The sequence below is a fragment of the Balaenoptera musculus genome, chromosome 2 (assembly GCF_009873245.2).
Source record: "Balaenoptera musculus isolate JJ_BM4_2016_0621 chromosome 2, mBalMus1.pri.v3, whole genome shotgun sequence".
Classification (NCBI taxonomy): Eukaryota; Metazoa; Chordata; class Mammalia; order Artiodactyla; family Balaenopteridae; genus Balaenoptera; species Balaenoptera musculus.
In genome coordinates this window covers 63,862,352-63,869,099 of record NC_045786.1, presented here as the reverse complement: position 1 = coordinate 63,869,099, position 6,748 = coordinate 63,862,352, and the positions used below count along the sequence as shown (strand labels likewise).

General features: G+C 47.8%; 1 long non-coding RNA gene across 1 annotated transcript; it reads right to left on the bottom strand.

Annotated features, from left to right (window-relative positions):
* Window positions 1-857: 857 nt before the first annotated feature.
* LOC118891141 lies at window positions 858-4,407 on the bottom strand. The gene is made up of 4 exons (XR_005018905.1): window positions 4,183-4,407; window positions 3,067-3,219; window positions 1,527-1,705; window positions 858-1,150 (listed from the first exon to the last, which is right to left on the bottom strand). It is a non-coding gene; the product is annotated as an uncharacterized LOC118891141 (long non-coding RNA).
* Between the last annotated feature and the right edge of the window lie 2,341 nt (window positions 4,408-6,748).

Genomic DNA, 6,748 nt, shown 5'->3' with positions numbered 1-6,748 from the left:
GGGTCTCAGGCTGTCTCTCCTCTTAGCTCTGGTCCCAGAGGTTCCATTTGCAGCCCCAAGCCTGGCGGAAGCAGGTCTGGTTTTCTGGTACAAAGAAGAAGGAAGCCAGAGAGTCTACGTATGCCAAAGGCTGCAAAGCCTGTGATTTCCATGAGGCTAAACTCACTGCTGGGCCTCTCTGTCATCTTCTAAAAGTTGGCTGAGAAATAGAGATCACCCCTCACCTGTTCTTCTAGGGTCAGACTATTCTTCCAGGATGAGACCTTGAGACACTCACTTCCCAGGATTTTAGAAGTTTCCCCTCGCAGAGCAGGTTCTAACTGGCCACAGTAAAAATATAGCAACCTGCTTGCAGTGAGAAGGTGGGACCTCCTCTTCTGGATGTCACCCACTCCACCATCACTGCTCCCCACCTTTGAGGACCATGGCAGCTTGCTCCTGAAGGTCAAGGTCTCAGCTTAAAAAAAAAGCCCCATGGCCCAAAGTATAAACAAACAAATAGGGATCTACAGCTGGAAGATTCCAGTATCTCCATTTTTCACAGTATCTTTTGTCCTTGATTTTCCCTTCTCCTCTCTCCCACTCCAGTGCCATTTGGCCGACACATTTTCCAGAAGACTCTGTACCTGATGAACTAGAGACACAAGGAAGGTCTCACTAATCCATCCATCTTACTAGAGGTTAGAGGTTGCCCTAAAATCTCTAGAGGAATTTAGGGAAGGGATTGCTGGTGTTCCAGGGTAAAATTAGAGTTTGGAATTCCTTGTCTACACGTGGTATCCAACCAGCACAAGAGTTGACCATAATTGTCTCTTTTATTTCCAGCAATAAACCAGAATCCCAAAGCTGTCTCTAGCTGACCCCACCTAGCCAGCTGGTGGGTCCTTTGAGGACTCATGTCACCCCTAAGTCTCCCAGCAGCGGTCTGCCAGGTCTATGAATCAGGTCTCCCTGATTCTGGTCTGGGCAGCGACCTGGGTCCGGCAGCTGTACGGCCGCAGTGCCACTGGGTGACACCCAGGAGCCAGCAGGGCATCAGCAGTAGTTCTGGGGAGTGATTTTGCTTGTGGTTCTTCCTTTTGTCCCTGTGCCTTTAGAAGGTCCGAGTGTTCTTCTTCCTGGGGATTCTGTGAGCCTCTCAATTGCTTTCCTGTTTCCAAAGAAAAAGAGTGGTCAGGCACACACACAAGAGAGACAGAGACACAAAGACAGTGACACAGACACAAAGAGACAGAAAGAGACAAAGAATGAAAATACTCTAATCCTTGGAACTGTCATTAAACCATAGGCACTGGTCTCTGTCCCTCTTCTGCCCCCTCTGGACTGAGCCTTCTGTCCTCAACCATGCTCCTGGAGGCCCCATGAGGTCAGAGCCCAGTTTTGTCCCATGGCTTCAAACCTTACCCCTCAGGCTGGGACAAATACCCAGTCCCTGCTCATTATCAAGCCACCCTCCTTCTACCCGCTGCCCACACCTCCTCTGACACAGAGAAACGTACACACACGTGTACACACCCCACACCCACCTCACACACAACTGCTTTGGCTCGTGTTCCACTCTGCATTTTCCAAAAGGCATTGCTAGAAGGGGACACATTCCATCCTCCAGCTCCTGGTCTGCTCGTGTTCAGCCCCCCTCAGGACTGCAGGGCCTCGGGCAGGGGAACTGGGAGGGAGCAGAGGTGGTCGACATCCAGAGTCTGAGCTGTTACGTGGAGACAAATCAAATGCAGTTGACGTCTATTCCATGATTTTAAACTATGGCAAATCAGCACCCCCAAACATTGGACCCAAAGGTTTTTCTTTAACTTGCTACTCTGGAGGGGTAATTTTCACCCAGGTGTGGCACGTGCACAGCCAGGGAGCACCTGCCAAGTCATCGGATGCCCCTGAATTCCTAACTTTCTTCTTCCGGGCGAGCTGGGGCTGCTTTGTTAAGAAGGGTAACTCAATGTCACTTTGAATGAATGAATGAATCAGAGGAAAGAGCTCAGGTTAGAGGACTGACGGTGAACATTTCAGGGAATTTTAATAAGCTCAGCCCTGTGAGAAAACAACCAACCAACCACCAGAGGATAACTCTAAAACAAAATACAAGCAAATACAAGGTTGAGGGAACATTCTGTGCACACTCAGAATGTCAGGGAGCTCCGAGGAAAGGACAGACTGCTGTTGGAAGGTGACATTGAGATGTGTGTGTCCCCCAGGGCCGACTGCTGCGGTGACTTGCTCTGGTAGCGGCCACCCTCTCCCTTACAACATCGTCCCAACCAATTCATCACAACTGCCTGGCCCATCTTAAAGCCTGTCAGCTATCCAGCACGGGCTGCTATTGACATGACTCACCCCCTGAGATCCTCCGGGGTAGCCGTTGAGAACTTGGGCCCTGGAGGAGAAAGCCCTGCGGTTTGAATCCTGGCTTCCCTGCTTGCTGGCACAGCTTCCCTCTCTGGGCTCCAGTTTAAAATGGGAATAATAATAATAACTCTAACAGGGTTCTTGCGAGGATTAGATAAATTGATCCATGTGAAGGTGTATTAGTCCGGGTTCAGCCAAAGAAATAAAACCAGTAGGAGATATACACTAAGCGGTTTGTTGCAAGGAATTGGCTCATGTGATTGTGGGGCTGGCTGGGTGAGTCTGAAATCCACTCGGAGGCCGTCAGGAAGGGCCGGCTGGAACTGAGACACCGGCTGAAGCTGCAGGGCCCAGGCGGAATTTCTTCTCCTTCAGGGAAGCCTCAGCTCTGCTCTTAAGACCTTTGAACTGATTGAATCAGGCCCACCCAGCTTGCCTAGGATCATCTCCTTTACTTAAAGTCGCTGGTTTGGGACTTTAATGACATCCACCTTCACAGCAACACCTAAATTAGCATTTGGTTGAATAGCTGGAAACTCAGGCCTAGGCAAAGTGACATAGAAAACTGCCCATCACAGAAGGGTGAGCACCGTGGCTGGCTCCTGGTAACCCATCCCTCAATAACATTCAGCTATTATTTTTTTTAGGATTCAAAAGCATCTGCTATGAAGTTGACATAATGAGTCAAGCTTCCCCCCTCCATCTTACCTGACCCATAGCTTTCTCTTCCTCACTTCCAAATCTTCTTCCAAAGAAGGTTGAAGACTCACCCCAAGGAGTCAAAAGGAAGGTGACCCTCTTTTATTCATCCTCTCGGCAAACACTGCCTGGGCAGGCTCTGTGCCAGCTCAGGTCCAGGAGCTGTACATGCAGATGCAGGTACGAGTTAGTCCCTGCCCGCCTGAAGGCCTGGACGCAGCGACCCACCCTCCGTGGTTCCTCTTGTCTGGTCACGCACGCCCGGCCCGGTCTGTGGACCTCCTGTACAGCTGTCCTCCATCAGCACCTGACTAAAGGGGCAGACATCCAGCCCAAGCTCTGAACTATGCACCCACCCAGAGGGGCACTTTTTCTAAATCATTCAAAGGAGCCAAGAAGCTAGTGCATTAAACCACAGACATCAACAGAAGGGAGATGCTCCCCAGGGAGTCACATGCTGTTTAACACAGGACACCCCATTTCCCTGTCACAGGGCACACACGTGATGCAGTGAAGAGCACCTCTCAGTCCCTCAGAGTATTTCCACTCCTATTCTGGTCCGCAGGCCCTTCTAAGCACCCATCCTGGTGGCCTCTGCCCTCTATTGATCATTTCCGGTTCCCTGCACCCTGCCTCCTCCAATTCCCAGAGAGGCCACGCTCTGTCCAGTGGCCACTGTGATTCCACGTCTTCATCCCAGCCCGAAGCTGCCCTGCTGCATGGCATGGTGATGGTGCCCACGAACCTAGGACAAACCTGTCCCAGGGCCATGGTTCTCCTGCCAGTCTACACTTGTCCAGTTCTCATTTGCCCTTGCAGAACCCATGATGGCCCAGGGAGCTCCCCGCACCCTTTCCAGGAGCTCAACTTTCCAGTTACATGAGCTTGGCCGAGTTAATTAACCTCTCTGAGCTTGAATTCCTCCTCTAAAAAATAGATATGATCATAATACCCATTTCAAGGAGTTGTCATGAGAAGCAAGTGAATAACATATGCGAAGTGCCTGACACATGGAATCCTGTCCATCTCCCGAATGCCCAGCCTCCCTGGCCAGCCCTTGCTGCCCACCCTCCCTCCAAGCTTATATGATACGTATCGGGTACATGAAGCCCACACTTAACCCACCTGATGTCATGGCATCCTAGCTCCAGCTCACCAGTCTCCAGGATACCACAGCATGGGGAGAAAGAATATGTTTGCCTTCACATCTGCTGGGGAAGGCCTCCTACCCATAAGTGGAACCTGGAATAGCATGCAGGGTTTGAACTGTCAGAGTTGTGATCAAAGGGAGACTGTGGGGAGTTTATGACAAGGAACTCATTTCATGAGAGAATGAGAAGCAGATGTAGTCTTTCCCCTTCCCCCCAACCTGTCCATGACCCCTACAATATGGGGGGCAGTGCAGAGGACCCCAGTCTGTACTGAACCCCAGCACAGAGGAAGAACTCTGTCACCTGTCACACACTGTATCAATGTTAGTCCGTATATTATAACTTAATTCCTCCCAGCTCCCGGGAAATGCAGCGCCTGGGGTGCACTGGGCTGGTTCTCTCCACCTGGCCTTGGAGAAATCTGCCTCTCCTCTAGAACAGGGGCATACCGTCCAAGGAACTTCCACAGGTGAGACCCTCAGGACCCCATCCCTCCTGCTGCAAGACCGACCAGGGGATCTAATGTCGGGCAGGTTTTGAAATCTCAGCCTTATGGAGATTTGGGGCTGGGTAATTCTTGGTCTGTAGTATGTTCAGCAGCCTTCCTTGCCCACTCGTCCCTGGATGCCAGTAGCACCCACTCCCCAGTGGTAAGAACTAAAAGTGTCTCCAGACATTGCCAGATGTCCCCAGGAAGCAAGGTCACCCCAGACAGAGCCCAAGTGCCTGCTGTGTCCTGGGTGCCCTTTTGAGTCAAGCAGCTGGAGGTCTTGTGACCCTGACACTCTGGCCACCAGCAAATGGACAGGATCTCCATCCTGGACCAGCCCCTGTGACATCGCTTGGTTGGGTTGGGGCTCTTCAACTGCATGGTGACTCTCCACCCCTGACCAGGCTTGCTCTGGGTTTGGGGGATTGGAGTAGGATGTCATGGAAACAGGATGCTGGGAAGAAAACAAAGAGAGAAATAAATGCAGCATGAACCACGGAGCAGGAGGTCCCAGCTTCCTGGAACCCACTAGATGACCAGTTCACTCTCTCAGCTCTATAATTCCACCTTTTCTACGACGATGACATACTACCTTTTAAATCATTTTTAAAGCCTTTATTTAAAGTAATTTATCTACTGCTAAATAATAACTATCAAAAGCTGTATTTCCCAAACTGGGATTTTTTATTACTGGTGTGAAGAGGATATGTTATTTTTCAAGGATGTATTTTTGTTACCAGACTGGGCCATTTTTATTTCATGCAAGTCAAGGGGGCATAGGTAATAAAATAAAAATAAAAACAGAAGGGAACTAAGCAGCTAGTTTTATTTTTTTAATCCCACCACTTTTTCGGAAGAAAATAAATCTGCCCCTTCAGTCACTCCCACCAAATTAATCTTTCCATAATTATTGTAATGCAACATACATATAAATAGTACATATTATATATATAGTCACATGTATTTTCACCAAAATGTAGTTATGCTATATTTTTCTGCAACTTGCTTTATCACTTAACACAACTTTTATCAGTGACCCCTCCTCCCTGGTTGGTGTCTCAGGAACCTCACTGCCCGGCTCAAATACCAGCTCTGACTTCTCACAGCTGTGTGATCTTGTGGAGGTTAATAACCTCTCTGTGCCTCTTCTACAATGTGTGGATGATGACAGCATCGTCTACTTTATGAAGAGCTGGGTGAGTTAAACAAGGTCATGATGGGAAGCACTCAGAACAGCGCCTAGCAAATGCTCAGAAAAATGTTACCTCCTACTACACGGATCTACCTTCTTGTTAAGAGTTGAAGAGGATTCCACTACACAGATATACCATACTCTGCCTTGGAAATTTAAATTTGTACAAATGTTTGCTCTTGTAAGCCATGGTACAACGAATGCCTTTGTACTTACATCTTTACTCATTCATGCCATGGTTTGGGAGGGTAAATTCCTAGAGGAGAGATCGGTGTGTTATTCAGTAAGAGCATTTTAAGTTTATATATCTATTGAGATATTACCTTCAAAAAGGTTGTGAGGATTTTCATTCCCGCCAACAGTGTGTGCGAGCTCGTTTCTTCACTCTCACCAGTTCTGAAGGCTATCCATCTTTTTAATTGGGTAGGCAAAAATGAAAACAATGCCACAATGTTGTCTTCATCCATATTTCTTTAATTATTAGTGAGATCAAACAATTTTTTTCCTCCAGTTTTAGATATCAAATAATTTAAAATTTTTTTCTTCTTTAATGGACCATCTGTATAGTGTGTGTGTGTATGTGTGAATCGTGCATTTGTCCATTTATGTTGTTTCTGATTGATTTGGAGGAATACTCGCTATAGTATAGATATTTACAGTTTTCCTGCTAGAATGTGTAGCAAATATTTCTCCCAGGCTGTCATTTATGTATTTATGTTTTGATTTATTTATGGTGCCTTTCACGGTACAGTTTTGTTTTGCTTTTTAAAATTTTTAGGTGATCCAATATGCCAAATTTTTCTTTTTTGACTTCTGGATTTGGTGCCAGACTTAGAAAGGGCTTCCCCACCCCAAGAT